The sequence below is a fragment of the Triticum aestivum genome, chromosome 7A (genome assembly GCF_018294505.1).
Source record: "Triticum aestivum cultivar Chinese Spring chromosome 7A, IWGSC CS RefSeq v2.1, whole genome shotgun sequence".
NCBI lineage: Eukaryota > Viridiplantae > Streptophyta > Magnoliopsida > Poales > Poaceae > Triticum > Triticum aestivum.
In genome coordinates, this window is record NC_057812.1 from 13,574,305 (window position 1) to 13,588,214 (window position 13,910).

General features: G+C 44.9%; 1 pseudogene; it reads left to right on the top strand.

Annotated features, from left to right (window-relative positions):
• The first annotated feature begins 200 nt into the window (after positions 1-200).
• On the top strand, positions 201-8,813 carry LOC123152793 (MLO-like protein 1; annotated as a pseudogene).
• The last annotated feature ends 5,097 nt before the right edge of the window (positions 8,814-13,910 follow it).

The following is a 13,910-nucleotide window of genomic DNA, read 5'->3' on the forward strand; positions in this document are numbered from 1 at the left end:
GAAGGTAGGAAGGTCTCAAGATATTTCATGACGTTGGTTTTTTGTGAGAGACCGTCCCTTCGTCTATCTAATGTTCAAGTCAAAGTTTAAGACGGGCCATCATATATGTATGAGCACGAATGGCGTCCCCTTCTGACATTGCCGGCGAAGAACAGGGTCCCCTTGGGTCTGACCGGGCAACCTGCTGAGCTTTGGCTGCCATGGCCGGAGGAGCCAGCGGCGGCGGGGCGGTGGAGATAACGCTGGAGCACACGCCGACGTGGATCGTCGCGTCCGTGTGCTCCCTCATCGTCCTCATCTCCCTGCTCTTCGAGCGCCTGCTCCACCGCCTCGGCAAGGTCTGCATCGTCCATCATTAATTGAGCTTCATGCATTGTTAGACTGTATTTACATGTGTATATTGTAACGTTGTATACCACCTTATTATATATATATGTGATAGGCCACCCCTAGAAAGTTGTGTCGGTTCCCCCCAAAGCCTATTGTCTTACATGGTATCACGCTAGGTTACGTCCGCTTCCGCCTAAAAACCCTAAACAGCCGCCGCCGCCGCGCCCGCCGACGCCGTCGCCCGACTGCTATGACGTCCGCCGCTGCGTCCGGCTCCACCGCCACTGGTTTTCTGCCGGCCTCCCTCGCGGCACTTCTCTCGAGGCCGCTGGATGCCGCCTCCCTTCAGGCGCCGATCGGGACACGGAGCGTCGGCTCCCTCTTCGCGCTCCCGCCGGCTGCTACTTCGCCCGGGCAGGCGCTTGTGGCCCACACCACCGCCGCCCCGTCAACCGCGGCTGTCGCGCCCTCGTACACTGCGCCGCTGATGGCGGAGGACGTCGCGCTGGCAGGCTTCGCGGCGTCAACCGCGGCCATCGCGCCCTCTGTCACCGCGCCGGCTGCCCCTCCGACTGTCTCCACGGTGTTCTCACCTCAGCCAGTCTCCTCGATGGGATCGCAGCCGCCGCCGCCGTTTCACTTCGGCCATCTCATCACCATCAAGTTGTCGTCGGACAATTACATCTTCTGGCGCGCGCAGGTTCTTCCGCTTCTTGGGAGTCACTACCTGCTTGGCTATGTCGACGGCTCTCTCCCTTGCCCTCCTGCGCTGGTTGACAGCGTGCATGGTCCGGTCTATAATCCGGCTCACCGTGTCTGGACAGGGCAGGATCAGGCGAACCTCTCCTCCATCCAGGGGTCGCTCTCTCCGGCCGTTGTTGGGCTTGTTGTCCTCGCCAAGACGTCCCACGAGGCATGGACTATTCTTGAGCGCTCGTTTGCGGCACAGTCGCAGGCTCGTGTATCTGGGCTCCGTCGCCAACTTGGGGAGTGTCAGAAGCTTGACTCCACTGCCACTGAGTTCTACAACAAAGTCAAGAGTCTCGCCGACACGCTGGCCTCCATTGGACAGCCCCTCACCGACTCCGAGTTCAACTCGTTTATCGTCAATGGTCTTGATGAGGAGTATGACGCCCTAGTCGAGATCATCAATGAGAGGGGCAACTCCACGCCCATGCCAGCACACGAGGTCTTTTCACGCCTCCTGCTTACTGAGCAACGAGTCGAGACGCGCCGATCCAGGGGCAACGGCGCCCTCTCGGCAAACGCCGCCACCAAGGGTGGTCGCTCCTCTGCTTCATCCAGGGCTCCTTCGGGGCAGTCACCACCACCCGCCTCGGCCCCTCCTCCTACTGCGACGCTACCAGGGGCTGGCGGTCCACGTGTGTGCCAGCTTTGTGGTCGCGATGGGCACTGGGCCTCGAAGTGTCACAAGCGCTTCCAGCGGGGTTTTCTTGGTCTTGGCAATGACAGGAAGGATACACGCAACTTTGCTCGTCAGGTCGCCATGGCTGATCGTCCGCCGCCGCAGAAGCCACAGGGACACACTCAGTCCTACTCCATTGATCCCCACTGGTACATGGACTCTGGGGCGACAGAGCACCTAACCAGTGAGATGGGGAAGCTTCACACTCGTGAACCCTACCATGGCTCCGACAAGATCCACACCGCCAATGGAGCAGGTATGCACATCTCTCATATTGGTCAAGCATCACTTCTCACTAGACATGCCAATAGGAGTCTTCAACTTCGCAATGTTCTTCGAGTTCCATCTGTGACACGTAATCTTCTTTCAGTTTCTAAACTCACTCGTGATAATAATGTGCTTTGTGAATTTCATCCTTTTGATCTTTTTATTAAGGATCGGGGCACGAGGGACATTCTTCTTAGTGGGCGGCTCTGCAAAGGTCTCTATCGTCTGGAGCATCCTGGCGTCGCTCGCGTCTTCAGTGGAGTTCGGGTATCTCCGTCACAGTGGCATGCTCGTCTTGGTCACCCGGCCACACCTATTGTCCGGCATGTTTTGCGTCGTCATGAGCTTCCTAGTGTGTCTAGTAATAAAGATGTAGCAGTGTGTGATGCTTGTCAGCAGGGGAAGAGTCATCAACTTCCTTTTTCGGAGTCCAGTCGTGAGGTGAAACATCCTTTAGAACTTGTGTTTTCAGATGTATGGGGTCCTGCTCAGACTTCTGTTAGTGGTCATAATTATTATATCAGTTTTGTTGATGCTTACAGCCGCTTTACCTGACTTTATCTTATCAAACGTAAATCTGATGTGTTTGATATTTTTGTTCAGTTCCAAAAACATGTTGAACGCCTTCTCAAGCACAAAATTGTTCATGTTCAGTCGGACTGGGGTGGCGAGTATCGCAACCTCAACTCCTTCTTTCAGTCGCTTGGGATCACTCACCGTTTAGCATGTCCACATACACATCAGCAGAATGGTTCAGTAGAACGTAAGCATCGTCACATTGTTGAAGCTGGTCTGACTCTTTTGGCCCATGCATCTGTTCCGTTTCGTTTTTGGAGTGATGCTTTCACCACTGCATGTTTTCTCATCAATCGTACTCCCGCTCGTGTTTTGAATATGAAGACTCCCATTGAAGTTCTCCTTAATGAACAACCGGACTACACCTTTCTCAAGGTGTTTGGGTGTGCTTGCTGGCCCCATCTCCGTCCATATAACAAGCGTAAGCTCGAGTTTCGTTCCAAGAAGTGTGTTTTTCTTGGTTATAGCTCTCTTCATAAAGGATACAAATGTCTTCATGTTCCCACTAATCGTGTCTACATCTCTCGGGATGTTGTGTTTGATGAGTATGTTTTTCCCTTTGCCAACCTCCCTGTGTCCACTACCGAGCCACCTGTCATGCATTCATCCTCTGTTGCTTCTGACCAATTTGATGATGTTGCATATTCTCCTCTATTGTTGCCTAACCATGGTGCAGGCACTGGTCGTGGGGCTCGTTTGGAGATTCTGGAAGCGCCATCTTCCTCTTCGTCGCCATCGCCTTCATCCTCGGCACCTTCTGTTGTGCATGAGGAGCACATGGCGCCCCTGCATGGCCTTGGTTTCCGTGCTCATGCACGGCCGATCGACGTCCTGGCCCGGTCGCCTCTGGCTTCTGGGCTGCCTTCGCCATCGTCGCGCCCTGCAACCCCGCCGACTGGGCCGGCCTCCTCGGTCCCCGTCTCGCCCAGGGCGTCGGGGCAGTCATCACCAGGCATGGCCTCGCCCGCCCCTGCCTCGCCCAGGGTGTCTGGGCCCTTCTCACCAGGGCCGGCCTCGCCTGCTCTCGCCTCGCCAAGGCCGTCTGGGCCGGTGTCACCGGAGCTGGCCTCGCCCACCCTCGGTTCGCCCATGGCCTCTGAGCCCCTGTCGTCGGGCCAGTCTTCGCCATGCAGCCCGGAGTCGTCTGTCCCGAGCTCGCCTGAGGTGATTCCTGCATCTCCGGCGACTGTCACGTCTCCGTCACCTTCGCCTCCGCCGGCTCCTGCTGCTGCTCTACGTCCACATACGCGCAGTCGGAGTGGCATTTTTCAGCCTAAGCAACGTCATGATGGCACAGTTGCTTGGTTAGCGGCGTGCATGTCTGCTGCTCTCGCAGATCCATCCTCTGAGCCACGCACGTATCAAGCTGCTATGCACATTCCTCATTGGAGAGAGGCCATGGAGCAGGAGTATCAAGCGCTTCTTCGCAATCAGACATGGACTCTTGTTCCTCCACAATCACGGGTAAATGTCATTGATTCCAAATGGGTTTTCAAAGTGAAGAGGCATTCTGATGGGTCCATTGAGCGCTATAAGGCTCGTCTGGTTGCTCGTGGTTTTCGACAGCGTTTTGGACTTGACTATGAAGACACCTTCAGTCCAGTGGTCAAGCCTACTACCATCAGACTTCTTCTCTCTCTGGCTGTTACTCGAGGTTGGTTTCTTCGTCAGCTTGATGTTCAAAATGCTTTTCTTCATGGTGTCTTGGCGGAGGAGGTTTACATGCGCCAGCCTCCGGGTTTCTCTGATCCGGATCGCCCTGATCATCTCTGTCGTCTGTCCAAGGCAATTTATGGTCTGAAGCAGGCTCCTCGTGCTTGGCATGCTCGTCTTGCAATGGCTCTTCGTGCTCATGGTTTTGCATCATCAACTGCTGACTCCTCATTGTTTCTTCTTCAAAGGCCTGAGGTTACTATGTACTTGTTGGTCTATGTAGATGATATCATTTTGGTCAGCTCCTCTCAGTCGGCTGCTACTGCGCTTGTTCGCTCACTTGGTGCTGATTTTGCGGTCAAGGACCTTGGGAAGCTTCATTACTTTCTTGGTGTGGAGGTTACTTCTCGTGCTGCTGGCCTTGTTATGACGCAGAAGAAGTACTCTCTGGATTTGTTGCAGCGAGCTGGGATGCTTAAGTGCAAACCGACGACTACACCCATGTCTACCACTGATAAGCTCAATGCTGTTGATGGTGTGCTTCTTTCTTCTTCTGATGCGACCGAGTACCGGAGTATTGTTGGTGGGCTCCAGTACTTGACGATCACGTGACCAGACATTTCCTATGCTGTTAACCGAGTCTGCCAGTATCTGCAGTCACCCCGTGACACTCATTGGTCTGCTGTTAAGCGGATTTTGCGCTATATTCGTTTCACGGTGGCTCATGGTTTGCATATTCGGCCGTCTGACTCTGGTTGTCTTTCAGCATATTCTGATGCAGACTGGGCTGGCAATCCGGATGACAGGCGATCCACGGGGGGTTATGCTGTCTTCTTTGGCTCTAACCTGATTGCCTGGAGTGCTCGGAAACAGGCTACTGTCTCACGTAGCAGTACTGAGGCTGAGTATAAGGCTGTGGCCAATGCCACATCAGAGATTATCTGGGTACAGTCCTTGCTTCAGGAGTTAAGTATACCCCAATCACAGCCTCCTGTTCTTTGGTGTGATAACATCGGTGCTACATACCTTTCTGCAAATCCGGTATTCCATGCCCGAACGAAACACATTGAAGTTGACTATCACTTTGTGCGTGAACGTGTCTCTCAGAAGCAACTACAGATCAAGTTTATTTCTTCCAAGGATCAACTTGCTGACATTTTCACCAAGTCATTGCCTTTGCCACAGTTTGAGACTTGCAGGCGCAATCTTACCCTTCTAGATTCATTAGAAAGTGGCTAAGATTGAGGGAGGGTGTTAGACTGTATTTACATGTGTATATTGTAACATTATATACCACCTCATTATATATATCTGTGATAGGCCACCCCTAGAGGGTTGTGCCGGTTCCCCCCAAAGCCTATTGTCTTGCATGCATCCATCACCAACATGCAAGGTAGCTAAACCGTTTGAACCACTTTTGCGTGTATATAAACAGAGGCTCACAAAAGGCCGCCGCAAGCCGCTGTACGAGGCCCTGCTCAAGCTCAAAGAAGGTACGCAATTGCTTGGTTCCCAACCACCATTGCCATGCTCTCTGCCTTCCAGTCCTAAGTCCTGACGCCGGTTGATTCGGTCGGTTGCAGAGCTGATGCTGCTGGGCTTCATCTCCCTACTGCTCACCGTGTTCCAGGGCGCCATGCAGAAGATATGCGTCCGGGAGAGCCTGATGCACCACCTCCTGCCGTGCCCGCGCGCCGGCGCCGGTGCCACCAAGGTTGCGCGGCACTTTGCCGCTACCGTGTTCACTGGTGTGGTGGGCAGCACGAGGAGGCGCCTCCAGTGAGTACTGCCTCAATAAGGTACTACCTCTGCTTTTATTTATTACTCTGCATATTAGTTTTGTCATAAGTTTGACCGAGTTTATAGAAAACGATACAAACACTTATAACAAGTATATATGTCGTGAAAATATATTTAATTAGTGATGAATTTAATGGTATTGATTTGATATCGTAGAATTAAATATACTTCCATCGTTTTAGAATATAAGGTGTATCGATTTTCGTGCAAGTCAACCATTTGAATGTTTGACCAAGATTATAGAGTAAAATGTCAACATCTGCAATGCCTAATAGATAAAATATGAAACAACTTTTCATGATGGATGAAATGATACAAATTTGGTGTTGTGGATATTGATAGATTTTTCTAAAAACTTGATCAAACATGCACTCGTTTGACTTTTACATTTTTTTACACATTATATAAAGGAATGGAGGGAGTATGAGAGAACAAAGTTTATAAAATTTGACTTAAAGACAAGCTAATATGAAATTAAATAAAAACAAAAGGTTTTTTTTTTTGTTTTGCCGGACGGAAGTCACCGGCGGCATGCAGCCGGTATTTACTGGAAGTGATCAAAGCTACCTATCTCGGGAGGCTTGTCGGCTTTTGTCTGACCTTAATTTTTTTGTTGACCATGATTGGTACTTCATTAAAATAAGTTGAATTACGTGCAATGTCTAAACTTTGGCCATCCACGTATTTTTTTAGGAAATAACGAGTGTAGACATTTTGAGCTGATGTTGACAAAGCTTATCTCAAAAACTATGTTACAATATTGTGATTTTCTGAATGTTGGTAGGAAGCATATTGTCCTTTTCCTATGATTGCCATTCATCTTTCATAAGCTAGCGCTGCTTAAAATGACCCACTATTCATATATGATTTCATATTCCTCAGGGCAAAGTTCCAATTCTTTCGATCCAAGCTATCCATCAGTTACACATATTTATCTTCGTCTTAGAAGCTACCCATGTGGTTCTCAGTGCTGTTACAGTTATTCTTGGAATCACACAGGTATTCAAAATATGAACCTTAATTTGTGTTCAAAATGGGTTATCACATTTCCTTTCTATAAAGATTTGGTTCGTTCCATCCAGACAAGAAAATGGAAACACTGGGAGGACAAGATCCAGCAAAGCAACGATAATGGTATACATACACTGCCTATTCTAGAAATTTAACTAAACATTTTTCCCATTAAGCTGTAAAGCAATGCTTATTATGTATTCTTGGGGCAAAATTTCTAGGTCCTCAAATGATCAGACATGTGCAAGAATTCGAATTTATCAAAAATCACTTTAGAGGTCATGGAAAGCGATGTGAAATATTTGGTTGGCTGGTAGCTTCCCTTGTATCTTAAAATTCTAGCACATTTATGTTGTTAACACCAGTTCAATACAAATAATACTATTTAGAAAATGTTGGTAGCTTCCCTTGTATCTTAGAAAATGTTGTATAAAAGAAACGGGTTTAAAAGCATTTGCACCTGCAAAGTTCTATTGTTTGGACCTAATAATTTGGTTAATTTAAATAATACAAATATTTTTTCTAAGAAAAAAAAGAAGTTTCATAATTAATATATGTACTATATACATTTTTTATTCACTAACATATTAGGCGTGTTTTATTCCGTGCAGTTGCTACTTGTGGTCGGAAGTAAGCTGGAGCATATTATCACGGAGCTAGCTATCGATGTTGCCCAGAAGCATACTGCAATAGATGGGGAGCTAGTTGTAGCTCTTTCAGATGATTTGTTTTGGTTCCACCGGCCTAAACTAGTCCTTCTATTGATCCATATCATCTTGTTCCAAAATGCATTTGAGATTGCATTTTTCTTCTGGCTGCTGGTAAGAACAATAAGCTAATTCCCTTCTCACCGTACCAAACATATACTGGACTTTGGAAATACTTAAGAATAACATGATGGACCACTGTTATATAAAAATATGTCATTGTGATTTACCAAGGAAAGGATTGATAAAATCAAATACTCAAACATCTAGAACATAACAACTTGTTTGGCTAGGTATTATGGCTCTCTATATTTACTTTATATATATGTAAAAATGTAACAGTAAACTCAAATTAGCAGTCACCAACCCTTGCAGGTAACACATGGATTTAAATCATGTATTATGGGAAAACCAGCATATGCTATTACTCGTCTGGTGATAAGGTAAGCTGTAATATTTTTCAATTGTGGCATTTTGAGCTTTCAAGGAAGCAGGAACTCATATTATGCATGTACATTCAGTGTCATCAGTCAACTCCTCTGTGGATACAGCACACTACCTCTGTTTGCTCTCATATCTCAAGTAAGTTGGCTAAATTCAATTGGGTTCGCACTAACTTATTTATTCAGGAACCTTTGGTAATTTATTTTAATTTGGTGACTATCCAATTTTAAACAATGTACTAGTTGCTCAAGTAGAAGATAGCATGTTTATAAAGTGTACATTATAGTGGTAACACTTCCATTTTCTGTGGTTCACGATTGGTGTGATCACAGATTGTTGTTGATGTTCTCAAACTACTTCTCTAAGTTAGATGCTAATTTTCTATCTGTGTACCAATGCAGATGGGAAGCTCATTCAAGAAAGCCATGTTCGATGAAAGTATATCCGAAGGCCTCACCAACTGGGCTCAAAAGGCTAGGAAGCGTAATAGAATGCCGGCAGAAAGTGTTGGTGACAATTCACCCGTTGGTCAGGGAATTCAAATGACAAATACAAGAAGAGAATCAGCAATCGAGCAAGGGACTGCTAGATTGATCTAAGTGAATGCATATCAATGTACGTGCCAGTGTATAACTAATGTATAAATATATCTTGCATTCACCTTTTCTAATCTTGAATGCACGAGCAAGTTAGGCAACACTTGTTCATGTTGGTCTTGATCATGGTATTAGCCGTAGACAACTGTTTAGGGAACAAATCCCCTACCAATTTCAATGCACGTTAACTTTGCAAATAAAAAAGTACATATATAGTGGGGTGATCTGACCTGTTATACCCCTTTAAAGGATGTTGGGCACCCGCCTCTTGGGGTCATCCACGCCCTCCGACACCCTCCGCGTTGCTCGATCCCTCCGCAGTGCGCACCACTATACCTGCCTGGCACCCTCCACACCGTCGACTGATCGCGCCTTCAGTCGCTCACTGCGGCGACAACCCTATGAAGCGTGGGCAGCGAGCATAGCCAGGGCCCCTCGTTTGACGTGTTTTATACCTGACAGTTGTGGGTGGGGAATGAGGTGTCAGATGATGGCCCTCTTTGTGTCTACTCAGTTTTTCGACGCTGCCCTGAGGGAGCGGATGTTGCCGAGTTGAAAAGAAAGGATGACAAGGTGGCGCTGAATAGGCATCCTCATATTGTCGGCCCTTCCTCTACCTGGCCGTCTGTTGCATTTTATCGGGGCTACGAAAAGAAAGGCTTTCTGTTCTATCTATCCAGCTATTGGACGTTGTCGAGCTACCCATTTGGTGAAGTTCATTGTGTTGGTTTTGTCAGTAGTCAGATGCTCTTGTATTCGCTGTATGGTCCTAGGGTGGGGCCTATATCCAACGGTCGGACACTTTTCGAGTGGAGGCTGGTGGCTCTTCGACACTGTCGGGGGCACCTGGTTCGTGGAGGCTGGTGGCTCCATGTTTTCCCCCATCATGGGTTCATTCCTACGGTGGATGCTCTACATTGACACTTTAACAATGGAGCCTGCTTGTGCTTGTTGTTCCCAACCGACCGTTGGACACTTTAAAAATGGATAATGACGATTACTCCCTCCCTTCCGGATTGAAGGGACCAATTCAAAAATCTTTCCAACCAAGATACAGATGATGAGTGGTCAAATAAATTCCGTAGTTTGCAAAAGTACTTCATTCGTAGTGACGTTGGCGAGCGCCTATTCCTAGCCGTTGGAATTGATGAATCCTGATGATAGAAGCGCGATGTTAACATTTAAGAACTAATGGTAGCAGCAGAACTAAAAGGAAAATCGTAAAATATTGTTCGCAGTTTTTTCAAGATTCAAATAATTTTCTAAGATTACAAAAAAAATTGTTACTATTTTTTTTTATTTTCCTGAACATTTTTAGAAATAGTGAAGAAAATTTTGAAATTCTCAAAGATTTTGCAAAAATATAAACAACTTTTTAATTTTTAAAAGAAATTGAAAAAAATTCTGGAAAAGGTGATTTTTTTTAAATTCCTAAATTTTTTTGAAAATGGGGACATTCTTTGAAATTTTGAAGAAATTTTGGCACCGCGACATTTCTGAAATTGTTTTGAATTTTTTTTGGAGAATGTAAACTTTTTAATTCTAAATAATTTTTGAAAACATGAATGTTTACAAAATTTCTAAATAAGAATTTTATAGAAACATCTGAATAATATTTAAAATTTCGAAACAATGTTTGAAATACTAAACTTAAACTTGAAAATGAAAAGAGGAAAAGAAAAGGAAAAAAAAGGAGAAACCAGACTTAAACTAGTTCATGAACCAGCTAGAAGGTTTTCAAACCTGGTAAAACCTAGGCAGGATTGGTTCCCAAAACTGGTTGTGATGTACATGCTGTATAAAATGGGCCTGGCTGTGTCGGTTGTCTCTGTGTGAATCAACAACAACAACAAAAATTTGACGGGTAAAAGACTTTATTTCTCATAGAATGGTCATATCATTTACAAGAAGAAGAGAAATAAAATCTGGGGTAGAATTCACCCGTAGTCCAGACGATCGGCTATCAAATGGATATATCTAGCTAAACTATCAGCAACTTGATCCACTTCCCGGAAGCAATGTTTATATTATTATTATTTGTGAAATTCATAGCCATCTGCTTACACTCTAGAACAACAACAACTTGACGCAAAGCGCTGCAAACAGGGAGTGAAATCGGCGGCAGGGCTATGTGTTGCTCGTAGCAGTCCAACCAAGTAGTTTGGATTATTCGCTGCACGCTGTAAGTTCGTTCAGGTCCGGTTTTCTACGTGCCTTTTCTTTTGTTTTATTTTTTTCACCGATTTTCTTCAAAAACAAAATTCATTTTCTTCGTTTTTCTTCGTTTTGCTTTGGTTTTCTTTGTTTTCTCATTTTTTGTTTTTCTTTGTTATACTTTGGTTTTCTTTGGTGTTTCTTTGTTTGCTTTTTATTTTTCGTTGTTTTATTTATTTTTTCTTGTTGTGCTTTATTTTTCTTTATTTTATTGTTTAGTTTTTTATTTGGGTTATTCTTTTTTATTTTGCTTCATTGTCGGTTTTTATTTGTTTTTAACACATGTCTAATTTTTCTTACTAAACAATGTACTTTTTAGAGAACACGTGAAATATTTTTGTGATACATGTTGGACATTTTTCAAATACATGATGTACATTTGAAAAAAAACATGTTCTGAACAATTTACGAATTCATGTTAACGTTTTTTTTCAATTAAATGTTCTACATTTTAATGGCCATGCTTTCATTTTTCTAAACTAGACGAACATTTTTTGCACTATATAAGCACTTTTGAAAAAATTCACGGACATTTTTTGGACACACATGATTGTTTCTTGAAAATTAAGTAAATTTCTTTAATCTAGGTGAATCATTTTTTTTACATTGTCATGATATATTTTTTGCAACGAGGGAATATTTCCCTAAAATTTCACATATATTTTTTAATGTTACGAAACATTTCTTTTAAGTTGTATGCACATTTTTGAAAAACTAATTGCATTGATTTCATTGAAACATTGGAACTGTTTTTTTATTGGCGACATTTTTTTTGAAAGTTATCAACCTTTATGAAAACTGTGCTAAAAAAATATATTAGGGTAATATTTTTTAAAATTCCTGGTTTAAAATTTTCTTAAGTAAATTTAAGCTTGCGAACTATATACATTTCAAATATAAAAGAGAAAAAGAAAGAAATTCAGATGTCGTTAGCCCGACGAGTCATGTCTTACTGGGCCACCCCACCATCACGCCCTGTAGCGAGGCACCGGTGTGGCTCATAGTAAGCGTCACATAACCACGCCCGTAATTCGGGGCGTCGTTTCTTCTCGCCGTGCATGCCTTGCTCATCACGGCACACGACCCCGATGGCCCCTGTGTTGAGGATCTTTTACACAGCCCCATCAACATTCACCTTCTTCATCGTCGGTCTAGGCGGTCGTGGATTCCACGGAGCCCTGGCGTCGGGGCGTGTAAGAAGAGAGCAACTAGTTAACGAGCGCTTTTTCGGGAGCCTCACAACGATTAACGTGACTTGGCGCACTCTCAGCCATTTGTCATGTGTCGTATCCTGGACGTTTCTTCTAAATTTTATTTTTTTTTTAATTTTTCCGCACGCGTCTTCGGCTTTTTAAACTGTTTTTTTCGGGTTTTTTTTGACGTTTTGGTTTTCCCCCGGTCTTCCTTAGCTTTTCGATCAAAAAAATTACAAATTTTTGTTTTGCGCGAAAAACGCGGTTTTTTTCTTTTGCAAGAATCACGTTTTTTCTTCCGCGAGAGGCACGGTTGTGCTTTAGCGAGAGTCACGGCCGTGCCTTTCGAAAACGAAAAAAACGCGTTTTTTATTTTTTTTCTTTCGCGAGAGTCACGGTTTTGCTTCCGCGAGAGGTACGGTTGTGTTTTCGCGAGAGTCACGGCCGTGCATCTCGGAAAGGGAAAAAAACCGTTTTCTATTTTTTTTCGCGAGAGTCACGGTTTTGCTTCCGCGAGAGGCATGGTTGTGGTTTCGCGAGAGTCACGGCCGTGCATCCCGGAAAGGAAAAAAATGCGTTCTTTATTTTTTTTCTTTCGCGAGAGTCACGGTTTTGCTTCCGCAAGAGGCACGGTTGTGCTTTCGCGAGAGTCACGGCCGTGTTTCTCATAAAGGAAAAAAAACACATTCTCCGTTTTTTTTCTTCCGTGAGAGTCACGGTTTTGCTTCCGTGAGAGGTACGGTTGTACTTTCACGAGAGTCACGGCCGTGCCTCTCGGAAAGGAAAAAACAAAATGTGTTTATTGTTTTTTTTCTTTCGCGAGAGTCATGGTTTTGCTTCCGCGAGAGGCACGGCTGTGCTTTCACGGGAGTCACGGCCGTGCATCTCGGAAAGGAAAAAACACGTTCTCTATTTTTTTTTCTTTCGCGGGGGTCACGGTTTTGCTTCCGCAAGAGGTACGATTGTGCTTTCGCGAGAGTCACAGCCGTGTATCTCGGAAAGGAAAAAAACGCATTCTCTGCGTTTTTTTCGTGATAGTCACGATTTTGCTTCCGCGAGAGGCACGGTTGTGCTTTCGCGAGAGTCACGGCCGTGCCTCTCGGAAACGGAAAAAAAAATCATGTTTTCTGTTTTTTTTATCCACGAGAGTCACGGATTTGCTTTCACGAGAGGTATAGGCGTGCCTCTTTCGAAAAGGGAAAATACCCGTGCTTTTGTCCGATTTTTTCTCTTGTTTTAATAAAGAAAGTTCGTCAAAACTTATCAACATGTGATCTGGTTTGAAAGATCTCGGAATCCAACTATGAAAACGGTTCGAGATTTGGATGCACGGTTTAAGAGATAAAACGTTTTGAATAAACGGATCTACGAAAAAAAAGAAAAACTCTCAAATTGCGACAAATGACCTGCTGCATATGCGTCACTTGTCACGACCAGGAAAGCTGGAGTGTTCTTAGTAACAAGTACTCCTTAATTAGTGATTTCGGTGTAAGAAGGCCCAAATCTCAACAGCAAAAGAAAAATGCAAAATGGTAGAAGGCCCTGGGAAGCAAGATTGACTGGCTGGCTCACGGGCCATACGGGGTGTGGGCCGGGCTCGCGAATGGTCAGGGTAACAGCGAAGCAAACGCCAGAAAGAAATTAACTATAACTAGCCTACCCCTAAAAAAAAAACTATAACTAGCCTGAACAC